The following is a 12,907-nucleotide window of genomic DNA, read 5'->3' on the forward strand; positions in this document are numbered from 1 at the left end:
AGACAGTGTCCATATAAATATGACTGCAAGAATCAGGGCTTTTAAAATAAAGCATAGGTTTATTGTTAGATTCATATTAGAAGTGTGATAATCACCAGCATTACCCATTCTTTGCTCTCTTTTTTAGCATGGTTAATTTAACAGCTACTATTGAAATAGCCATAAACAATTTAATAAACCTGGTAAAACTTCAGCTGCTTCTTTATTACACATTCAAATAGGGTTCTCTGCCTCTTGAGTCCTACTCTACACCCTTGAATGCTGTTAAATAGTGCCATTAAAGCAGCAATACGGGGAGACCATTCTCATTTATGGGGATTGTAAAATAGGGACGAGATGCTGGGTTTTATTCAGTTCGAGACATATTTCCACAACAAACGTTATATAAAGTATATAATATAGATATGGTATGGATAGATGAAGTATTGTGTCTCATGTTAGCAAGTTTCACTTTGCCCTGTCAACACGTGATATTCTGTAGCTGGCTTTCTGATGTTAAGCTTGAGTATGTGTTAGCAAGTGATAAAAATGGATCTTCATACCTCAGAGACAGACAGAATTTTGGCTAAAAAGCATGTTGTCTTGATGAAATATCATTAATTCTTTAGCAGTTCACTTCAAGATTGACGGGATGTGTTGGCTGAGATCACGTTTGGGGGAAGAATGTGATATTTTATTGTGTTCTTATGAAGGAGGATAGCTTCTCGAGGTTCTTGAAATTTATAGTTTCATCTGTGGAAATTTGGGCCTTAAACACATTCCTCTGGTTGAAGCGCATTATGCAAGTCCTTACACATTTTGCTCTCATTTTTGTGATTTATATTTTACAAGTAATGACTTAAGCCGTGTGACAGCTAGATGAAATGTGAGCCTGTGGTTTTCTCCCCAGGATTAAAAAAAAAATAAAAAAAAAATAGTGTAGTGAAGCAGCAAGCCTCCACTTTCATGGTTGTTTGAATATGTAGATGCAGGTGTTTCATCCAGAGATGGTATTTCCAACTGTAGAGATTTGCACAGAGTGTGTCCTGTAACCGAACTTTGTACTTTGGGGACTAAGGGCAGAGACTAATGATGAAGAGCCATTGGATGCTGCTTTTCTTTCCAAAATGTTTGTGATTCCTTTCTCTAGCATCGCTTTGCATTTTACAGGATTTGGATTTTTTGTTGTTTTAGTGATGCAGCCGCTCAGAACGTTTTGTAATCGGTGAGTGCAGTACAGCCATGGGCTTTCTGCTGCCCAACAAGCAGGTCATGAGTTGATTAGGTCTTCATCCAGAAGGCAGATTTTTAGAGATGGTTCTTGTATAGTACTTGTGTCTGCAAAAGCCCTTTCCTTTGTTATGAAATGTGTTGAGATGAGCTGATTAAGAGTAATTTTCTAGAGAGGAAACAAAGCTACCTACTACCGTAGGTGCAGGAGAAGAGAAAAATGTTAGGCTCTTGTGTCAATGTTCTCATGTCAGTGGTTGTGCTCCAGTAATTAAATCTGACAAACAGATGAACAAACAATCTCCAGGGGTAATGAGACTCTGTCAATGAACCACGAGTATTTACAAGTACTAAAAATAAGAGAAAATAAGAATAATAATAAAATAATTAAAATACTATTGAAAACCCTGCATATGTGTTACTCAAAAAGCAAGTAAGAACTCATTAAAGGGATTTCTGATACCTTTGCATGCTCTGCATTTAGAAATAGATGTACAGAATAATATTCTCCAAACTCCCAGATTCTACAGTATAAGCAGGAGGGTAGGTTTTATACTTTATTTTAAGAGGAAAACTAAATAAATGCAGTGAACCCCTTGACAAAAAGTTGTTGCTAGCATTATAGGCTTCTTTTCAATGAACATAAAAGCCCATAACCAGAGAAGTGAAATCCCTCAAATGCCATGTGCTCACATTTGGCTTAGTGTGCATGAAATGCAGACTCATGAAAGTGTAGTCATAGAAGTTGAGTACATTTCCTTCTAACTTTGATGACTGCTTATTTCACAGGCCTAAATGTAAGCATCTTTTCTTCAGCAGAAATGGTAACATGTGCCATCACCTTAACTGTGCAGGAAAGTAACTCACAATAGCCGTGTCTGTGTAATACTGTTCTGTGTCATATAGTATAAATTTCTAGGATTTTTAATGTCCTTTTTCTTATAACATGTGGCAGGGGTTTTTCCTCCCCACCATCAGAACTGATTTTTCTTTTTGAAGTACAGTTTCTCACTTCTTCAAAATATTTTTCCCTGGTAAAAAAAAAAAAAAAAAGATTGGCAAAACGACAGTTTCATATGACAGCTACAGATGGGGAGTTGACAGTAAATATCGACTTCCCCTTTTGCTGCTGCTGTTGGGCTGAGAGAGTTAATCCCGTCAATAACGACAGTCATGTTAGTCTGATTGATATTTTGTAATCTGTCTTTCCTTTGTCTCCCTGGTCTGCTGCAATCCCTTCTCGGTTAGTAACCTGCTGTATGTTACTTGGTTAGATAGAAAGCATATTTTCCTATATCTCTTAGTGAAGCCTGTGTTTGAACTGTGGTCACCATGCTGCTGCTCTCTAGTTTCTATAAATGATGGGAATCGGACAGCTGGGGCTTGCAGTGAGAATGACTGGATAGGACATGGTGATATGCTATAATTATCTGTAGCCACATAGAAAACTGTGGTAATCCTCTATTACCAGTGAGGAATCTATAATGGCTACAATGTGCAAATTTATTTTGTATTCCTCTTTTTGGCAGATGGCCGTACCAAGTACCAAGGTCTCTAGCACAATAAGGGAAAGTCTTTGTGAAAAAAAATGCAGTTCTGGCATCCCCATCTAGAAAAAGATCTGTATCTATGAGGTAGTTTCATGCTCATCCTCACTCTCTGCAAACAGGAAATTTACCTTGAAAGGAAAGGGAGGCTGCGTGAAGGTTGGCCTGCACGTGTGGCAGCATGTGGAACAAAAGAAATGGGCCAAAGAAGTGCCTTGCTCTCTTTTTTCCTCCATGCTGTAATGAAAGGCCTGTCTTCCTTGGGTGGAAGATGAGAAATTTTCCAGCAGCCCTACACCCTCAGCCTCTTCAGGACTTCAGCCATGCTTTCCTTAATAGCGTGAGAGCTTTTGTCAGCCTCTTTCAGTTGGGGTGATTCTGTCTTGGCGAGAACAAGGGACTCAGAGGGACATTATGATCAGTATCTTCGTGTTTCCTCTTCTTCATCCAGTGATGACTGAACAGAAGTGAAAAATTTAGAGCTTCCTAGATGAGACTTTTTTTGTTCTACTCTCCATTTTAGGTCTCTTTTCTTATATAAAAGGAGAAAAAAAAAATCTAATATTTATAGGTAATTCATTTACACAGAAAAAAAATGTTACAATGTATGTAATTTTGGCCCTGTATATTGACATACTGATCACTGATGATGTACACAACGTCTCAAATCACTGCTATTCCCAATCATAGGTTTAAATGTTATCACTGCACTGTGGGCTGTGGATTCAGGACATGGACAGATCTGGTAGTGCACAGAGATCTCAGAAATGCAGAACACATTTAGGAATGTAGTGTTCATTGATCCAATCACTTTGAATTTCATTTTGTCTTGAGGCTTTCTGCAGCATGGAACATTGCCAGAAAATGAATTTTTAGAAGCAGCATATAACTGGTAATAATGACCTAAAATCTGACAAATTGAATTAGTGCATTTTAATAGAACCTTACATTTCAAATGTGCGCATTTGAGTAACTTGTAAACTTAGCAATAGGTACATTTTTAATAAATTATAGTAACTGTAGTTGCATGATGTTCATAGTTCAACTACATAAAATTGTTCTTCAATTAATTTTAATAATACTAGTTGCTGTTGTGATGCTGTTCACACAAGAATCTGAAGCCCTTCATTAAATATTAACTAAACCTCAAAAGTTCCCTAATGTGGTTTTGTAGTCATTTTTCACGTTATATTCTGTTGTGGCACAGGGAAATGAAGTAATTTTCCCCTCCTAAGAGCCAGAAATAGAAGTAGGATTCTCCAGCCACCAACCACTTTACTGATGTGTTCCATCAGCTAAAATATGATTGTGTATTGCCTTTGTGTATTCTAAATGTTTCAAGTTTCTCCTGAACTGCTTGCTCTCTAAGGATTTAATTTTTGCTGCATACTGTAGTTATGAGTGAGTATTTCTTGATCTGTGGAATGCTTCTTTCCTTTTCATTTGTTTATTCTTCTTTTCCTGCTCCCTTCGCCTTCTCCCTTATTCTAAATATAAGTCATGTCCATATGTTTGTCCTCTTGACATTTGTACAAGGATTTTAATTTGGCAGAATTCATTCAGAACAAAATATTTTTGTGACTTCTGTCTCCTATGCAGGCTGTCCCCTAACCTACACGTTTTTATCATCATTTGGAAGATGTGGACCTGACAGATAGCTATCTGAAGTCTATATACTGGTGCTACATACTCTATTTTTTGACAGCCAAAGAAACAGTTTGACTGTAATAGAGCAGTAATTTATGTACAAGCAGATCCCTCTCTCGTACCTGTCAGTGCATGCAGGCACGTGGGCACAGGCTCCTTTACCCTCCTGTTCTCCCACTGCATTCTTCCTTTGAAGAGCTCTCTGTAGCTCAGAAATTGAGCCTCATTACCTTACATAGTTCTAGTCAATCCTGTTATCATTAAACTCTTGTTATGGGATACCTAAGCAAACTAGCTTGTGTATAACATGTTGTTTTCTCAGCATTAAACAGTCCCATTTGTGTGGTGTTTTTCTCTCTTGGAGCCATAACCAAGAAAGACAAACCTCCCTCCTACAGAACAAGAACAAAGCATTGTTTCCTCTTTGCCTGAAATTATTTTCTTGAGATAGTCCTACAGGGACCAAAGCCACTTTGCCATTACCCCTTAGTGCTACTTTATGTGGGATTTATAATGAAATTGCTTTGACAATTTGGTTAACGACAGAGCAACACAATAACTGATGAAACACTTTGGGGCAGAAAAATTTCCTTTGGGAACCATCAGCTTTTGTGTTAAAATTACAGTCCTAATGTAATACGCTGAAACTTTAAATAATAATAATTAAAAAAATAAAATGGAAAAGTCTTTGACTGCATTACTTAGTGTCTCTCACTGATTTTGGTTTCTGATAGTACTTAAAGGAAAATTGAAAATTGCTCTGGATCAGTAAAAGTCACATAGCTACAGAATTCTCTCTCTGCTAATCAAACAATCAAGGAATTACCTCGTTTCTATTAGTTCCAAAATGGACATTAATAACATGACTAATAGTTTTCTGGGATTTTCACAAGCCAAATAAATTAGCTTGGTGAGACAGTTTTACATTATTCTAACAGAGAAGGAGAGAGTTTTATTGTTTTTTAATATTTTTCCCCAAATTCTTAATTTAAAACTTATTCCCTAGGATATTAACATTTTACAGTGTCTTTATGCTTTTTTAATTGTCCATCTAATGCCTTTTATTTAAAGATCTCAAAACATTTAACTTCAGTTTCTTTAGTGATTAGTCTCACCAAGCTCTTAATATAGATGACAATGACACATGCAGTTTCCGAAATATGGTTTCATTCATTTGTAGGTCCAGAAGACCAACAAAGTATGTTGTTCTTCATAGCTCCACTTTGCAAACAGGGAAAGAGAAATTCAGAGAGCTCGAGTGCATCAGGCAAGACCACAAAACAAGTCAAGAACATGATCTACACTTGCAGTATACATTAAACTATAACCACTTGGTTTTGCTTTAGAAGAACAGCCAATCCCTTTCAATCACGAACAGGATAAAAAAGGACTGTTTGCATGGATGGATTTTGCAATGCTAAATCGTAACACATTCTTTAAGATAAAGCAGACTGATCACTTGCTCACAAAAACCTTTTTTCTTAAGAAAAAAAATTATTATAGCTCAACTGTTAAATTTCTGGAAAAGTAAACAGTTGTTGGGAGAACAGCAGCACAGCCCAGGAGAATTGCTCAGGCATGCTGCCTTGGGTACCTCGAGTCAGAATAGTTTTGCCAGGAGTGCTTTAGAAGCCTGAACTTCAGGTGTAGCTTTGACACAGTTGTAAAAGAGATGTTGAGTTAAAAAATGTGACATTACACCAAACAGATATGTTAAAAATTGTACTTAAAGGTTAATATAATAAAAGTGTAGTTCATGTGAGAGTGATAGAAGTATTGATCATAAAAATAAATAGTGGCCCAGAAATTCAGCTGAAAAGGAGAAAAAAAAACTAGTTGATATATGAAGAATTTGAGTTGTGACACTAAGATCAATGGCTGTATTTTCACCCAGTGAAGCATGAGAGCTTCAGATAAGGGCAGTTAGTCAGTGAAATACTGACTGACATACCCTTTTACTGTTGGCATTTGGTCTCCAATATTGATCTTGCCTGTCACTGCCAACAAAGTATACTGATGCTATGTTTATGTTCAGATAATGTTGTGGTCAGTGTCTTACGAATGATGGCAAAATCTTAAGGTAAATAAGGGGTTAATTCAAGCATCTGCCTGCATTTATTTGATTGCATCTTTTATATTACTATAATCCATTATAACCTTTTGCCAATCAGTCTGGAAACAGCATGCTATATAATCTGCACTGACTCTAAATCTCAAGATTTCCAATTCTTTTACTGAGCAATAGTGTACAGTAAATGATAATATAGCACACTCACTCTTTGACTGTCAGGAGTGGGAATATTGTTCCTGAGTGTACATACGGTATCAAGTAAACTGGTTAAAGAATAAATCTTTAAGAGAAATGCCTTTATTGCTTCTGTCAATTTGGTGGAGATGGTCAAGTTAAATTCATAGCTTTTCAAAATAATAGTGATATTACAACAAAACACGTTGCTGAGAGACTTGTATCAGAAGTCTCTCTTGTATCAGAGACTTGTATCCCACTTCATTTTCCTTTACATTTTTCTGCCAGGTCCAGCAGAATATCATGTGTTAACAAAATCTTTGCTTGTGTTCTGTCAAATCAGCAACTTGGCCTTTGAAAGGTTGAGACAATTGGGAGCTTTCATGCCAAACATGGTGGTTTTCAGCTTTGCTACAGACACTTAAACCAGAACAAGGGTGAAGCTTTTGCTCCACTGCAACCAGGAGCTTTTGCATGCTATGTTAGTAGTTGGCTGCTTCAAAATGGCGATGGAGCAAACTAACTAGAGGAGAGTAGCTCCATCCAAATTAAACCATTTTTCTCTCTTTCTCACACCGTCATCCACAGAACTGTAATTTCTGGTTTACTTCTTCTGTAGTTGGCCATAGCTACAGGATCCCCTATTATTTAATTTAGCAGAATCAAGACAAGTTTCTGTATTTTATCTTGACAAATTTAAGCTCCAAAAGGCAAGGAAGCAAAGTAGGGCCTAAACAAGAGGTTTACTGACTGTGGTGTGAGTATGGTGTGCCCTGCTCCAAGGTAGACTGGGGTGGGAGAGGTGACTTTATCTATGCATGTAAAAATTATTTGTTGGTGTTAGCCTTTGATCTCTCATTCAAGTTCATTTGCTCTCTTCAAGCCAAAAAAAAAACCAACCAACCAACCAAACAAACAAACAAAAAAACCCAAACTTTCTAGAACAGTCCTAGTCAGTAGAATAAACATCACAAGAGCAATTTGCATGCAAAATTTTACAGCAGAAGTAAAGAATACTGGCAAATCACCTACATACTAATAATGAAACAGTGGTTATGCTGCTGCTAACTGCCAGTTTCACTTCTCCACAGCCAGTTATAAAGAAACAATGATTTGAACACAGAAATTTGGTGTTGTTTCTATGTCTTTCCTTCAGAGTTTGTCTTCTATGCCCCATAAAATTTTGTGCTGAATACCAGGTAGTCATCACTGGTGTTGAATTTTGAGATGACCGCTTCTACCCACTGAGCAGAGACTGCCTGGTTTTTGAGTAATGGCTCAATGTTCGTCTGATGGGATCTTTGAAGTTATTCCTCCTGCTTTGGAATTCCATGGTTATGTAGACTGTATCAGTTCTAGAGATGCTGAAAGTGCTGAAAAGCATAGCAATTGTATTTATAAAAATATATCATTTTATTTAAGTAGAATGAGGGACCACAGTTAAGATGCAGGTGAGATTCTCAGAGTGGATTGTAATGACGTTTGAGTGAATATAGGTGCTGCTAGCATTGATGAAGGTAACCTTTGAGCTTGAAAATGGTGAATGAGCATGAGGATGAAGTGCAATGCACCACATTGCAGAGATGAAGCGTCCCTAGACATTGGGTGAAACCAGCTGATACTCCTTTTGCATTCCCTACTTAGAATCATAGAATCACAGAATCATAGAATCACAGGGTTGGAAACGACCTATAAGATCTTCTAGTCCAACCGTCTCCACATCACATTGCCACCAATAGCACCACAAGCACTACTTGGGCATGATGAAAAACAGGTTAAAACTCAGAACTGTGACTCTTTACTCATTAAGGCTTTTGCAGATATGATTGAGTATGGAGGTTACAAGGGATGTCTTCTAGACCATCAAAAGCAATTCTTAGCACTTTGAAACTTCACCTCTTCCTGAAATGAGGAAATCATTTATGCATATTACCAGTTGCTTCATAAAATACAACATATTTTTCTGCAATGGGCTTGAAAAATGAGACCTTTTCAGACTTTTTGTTTCAGTCAATCAGCTTTGATTTTAAATTGTGAAATTGCTTAGATATGGGTGAGCAAAACCAAACACCTGTGAAATGCATCTGTTGATGGCAGCCAATAGACTCATAGTGAGTTCAGTACTGAGCTGATGCCTCACTAATTTGAGCCCAAGTCAATCAGGATCTGCTGGTTGTCTGTTTAGACCAAGGATTTCTAAAACATTGAGTTTTAGATCCAGAAAGAGATGGTTTTATTAGAATGTATATTCAAGAAGGATTTGGACAGCGCTCTCAGATATGGAGTTCGACTTTTGGGTGCTCCAGTGTGGAGCCAGGAGTTGGACTTGATGGTCTTTGCGGGTCCCTTCCAACTTGGGATAGTCTATAATTCTGTGACATTCGTGTCTCATCACTGTGGCATCCAGGCATGCTCTTGTTCTCCCAGATAGTTGTAGCTCCCTGCATGCAGCAGCAGTATCAGCTGCTGAAGAGATGAACCACTCTCCCTGCTGGGAACTGTGCTCTTTTATCCCTGAGCATGGCCAGGCTTGTTCTGTTCTTGCCAGAATGCCACCTCCAGATACTCCAGCCAGTGATCACCCTCTGACTTGGTCCTTTCCTTGGGTGAGATTTTGAGAGTTTGCAGAAGTCTGTAAAGCCTGTAAGTCACAGGAAACCCTATTACTACAGATGAAAATGCTTTTCAGGGAGTACTTCATTTTCAGACAGAAAAGGGGAGCAAGGGGGTGTTTATATGGCTTTGATTTGTGCATCATTTTTCAGTATGGGCCCTTTTCCTCGTATCTGTTTGACACTTTTCCAGGCTTCTATGCAGCAGGTGCTTCTATGGACTTTGTTTCATTCTCCTTCAATCCATCTTTGTCATGATTTACAAAAAGAACAAAGGTGGCCATGGGTGAATGGAGCCAGGCATCCAAAATGAATGAAGGTGAAGCATCTTGGTAATGGTTTGCAGTGATATGATCAAACAAGCTTCTACACGACTAGTGACATTAACATGATGACAATTTAAAAGCAGTAATGATCTGTATCAGCTTTTTCATCAGCCTGCTGAAAAAAAGCCAAAAGCAAATATTAACATAGCGTGTTGCAAACTGAATTCTTTTGCTGTTTCACTTTATTTTGGCATTCTGTGGCTCAGTGTGACTGTTCACTGTTGTCGTACCAAGTCCATTTAGACTTCAATTCTTTCTTAAATGTTGCAACATAAATAATTCTGTTCAACTTTTGAAGGGTTTGGGGGTTGTTTGCATTTGTGTACACATATATACATATATATGTGTTATCACTGTAGGCAGTTCTAATGACTTTTTTTTTCTTTTGATCCCCCTGATAAATTCTTATGACTGTCATTTTAAAGGATGATTGTATTGCTGTAATTTAGAACCTGGTCCCAGTGTAAATGTATATACATATACATGTAATGTATGAATGAACATATATAGAGATATACTCATGTATTTCATGTCTCCCATTCCAAGTGGATCTGGGCTTATATCCTTGGTTCAGAACCCATCATTTCCATTCTCCTAGGCAATGTCAAAATCATTAAGCTAAGTAAAAATGATGAATTATTTGCTGTAGTTTAAAGATATAGAAGTGTATGTGTTTGATATTGGCTCTTGTCTATGTTTCTTACTGAGCAGCGTTGCCTCATATTAGAAGGATTGTGATTTCAAAAGACTAATACAGCAAGTCATATTCTGTGTGTGTATTAGAGTGTAGCAAAAAGCCTTTGTTCATTTTGACTGCAATGGAACTGACTTAATGCCCTATTTTGCAGCTGTTCTCTAACTAACACTCACTGCACTGGTTTTTCCTTGCAAACACCAGTTTTCCCAATGCCATGGGTTGGTTCAAGTGTATTTGCAGTAATGTAGTCTTTGGAGATTTTGCTGGCTTCCGACATGTCTAATGAAACAACTGGATATTTGCTAGTATTTCTCCAGCTGAGAAATATTTTCTGCACATGAACTTAAGAGAACAGCAGCAGTTTTACACCAAGGCTTGATAGATTTTATTATTTGTGCAAATCAGCCTTCAAGGTGTTTAGAGTGCAGAAGCATTCATGAGTTTACTCTTTGCACCTCGAGCTCCCTTGTTACAACTACAGAAATGTCACATCATTTCTCTAAGGGTTAGAGAATGAGACTCAAAGGGCTCGACTTCAAAAGAGCCTGCCATTTGATAGTCTGCATTTAGGCATCTAAATAAGCAACCTAGCATTGCAGATTCGATTGATCTTGTTGGGATTGTTTGTGGTGAACACTTCTGATAACCCAACTACATCTTTCAGATGGCTAATTGGGAGCTGGTGCTCTGGATCTAGCCTGGGTTAGCAGTGCTTATCACCACAGAAAAGCCATTCCAGGATCTCTGTTTTCCAAATGCAGTTTGTTGATGCTGCTGTCAGCATGCCTGGCAGGCTTCTGGGCTTTGCACATCATCCTGCTCACCATCAGCCTGCTCAGTGAGTACTCCTAGCTCAGTAACTGATAGCAGAGGCTAAAGGTGAAAATATGCTTAGACCTTATCCTCCCTTTTCATATGCTAAGCAAAGCTAAGTATAAGCAGCTGGCAAGGAATCTATCATTTGTCTTGCGTCTGAAGCCTATAAATAGGCTGATCATTAAAGGTGTCACTTACAATAAGCCCTTGTCCAGAAGCTATCTGTGGTGAGGGTTTTGGCTCTGCACTGTTTTCTAGGGGTGCCCGAAGCAATGTTAATCTACCTGTGGCACTCAGGCTGGCACAGCTCTTCTCCTGTGCGTGGTGCTGAATCTGGGTCAAATTTTCTCAAACCTGTGGGGTAATGAAAAATTCATCCAGGTGTAAAGGAGACCAAAATGTGGCCACATAGTTTTAGCACAAAATAGAAAACAGTCCAATAACTTGAAAATTATCAGTAAGAATATTTTAGATGTGGAAATAAAAATATTCCCTGAATCTTTAGTGTTCTTCAAGGGAAAGGAAGGAACTGCACTTTCTACTTTAAGGATTTCAGTGGGATCCTGCTTTCTGTCTGGGGAATGGAGAATGCCACAATCCAAAGCCAAACACATGCACTTTAGATTAGCTGTAATAGAAAGATATAGGGTCAGAGTGTTTTGTGGTTACAGGTCTATTAAGTGACTCCGCAGACCCAGATTAATTCCTTTCCTCTGCCACAGACCTACGTTATTACCTTGGTCAGGTCACTTCATCTGTAAAGGGAGAATTATACTTACTCTTCTCTAAGGGTAACACCAAGATGAACAAATCAAGCTCATGAGGCACCAGTACTGAGCTAATGAAGGCCATTTGGTATGGATATGTGCAAATGTTTCAGGAAAGTGAGCACCAAAGGAAAAAGAAGAGAGAACAAAATGTAGGGGAAAGAGTGAGTGCTGCAGTTCTTTTAGGGATGGTGTTTCAGCCAGGGAAGCTCCCAGATATGCTGGAATCCTTCAATGTGCTCTCAGAGGAATACGGATTAGGGGCTGCTGTTATTTCCCTATCTTTCTCCCATAATTTCTCTGCTAACTGCACAAACATCATCTGATTTCACGTCAGCCATTTGTCAAAGCCAGTTAAATTGTGAAGATATTCTCTTTTTAAAAACACAGAAAGAAATGTTGCTCAAATCAATTATTACCGAAAGAAATGCTTTGCTAATTGAGTTAGGACAGGCTCTGCCCATTCCATTGTTTTGGTAATTCATTGAAGATGACGGGCTGCTTTGACTGAAGTCAGCCCGTGTGTGTGTGTGCACCCACGTGTGTGCGGAACAGCTGATGCTCGCTGAAAGCTTCTGTGCGGTGAACCATGACATATTAATAGTGAAATCAAGGTTCACTAGCTGACAGACATCAATTTGCCAGAGGCCTTCCCTTTTCTCCACCCTCCCTGGCAGATTCGGGTGCTCACACAAACGTGTACGTATAATCTCCTCCGCTGTTTTTCTGGCAGATCCTATGGATACTTGGAATCTCCGTTCTCAAGAAATTCACCAGCCAGCCTCTCATTCATAACGTCTTGTGTCTATTCCTGCAGGCTGGAAAAAGAAGTGAGAAGAATTACAGATGATTCAATTAAACTGATGTTATGCGCAACAAAACTGAGAGCAAATGCAATTTGGGTCCTGTTCATGTGACTTAATTATCTCTTACCTCCCCACTCCACCCCCCATTTTAGAATTTAAAAACAATTATGATATAATTGCCTGTCTGGAGATCCCCAGATATGCAGTAAATACCCTTTGTCTCACTGAACGCTCT

At 38.4% G+C, this 12,907-nt stretch overlaps 1 protein-coding gene across 15 annotated transcripts in view; it reads left to right on the forward strand.

The window, feature by feature from the left end:
• Positions 1-12,907, forward strand: part of CELF2 (CUGBP Elav-like family member 2) — a 367,962-nt gene that overhangs the window by 194,749 nt on the left and 160,306 nt on the right. The window lies entirely within an intron of this gene.

This window comes from Lagopus leucura, unplaced genomic scaffold, assembly GCF_019238085.1.
Source record: "Lagopus leucura isolate 7727_CA_CO unplaced genomic scaffold, USGS_WTPT01 Super-Scaffold_100008, whole genome shotgun sequence".
NCBI lineage: Eukaryota > Metazoa > Chordata > Aves > Galliformes > Phasianidae > Lagopus > Lagopus leucura.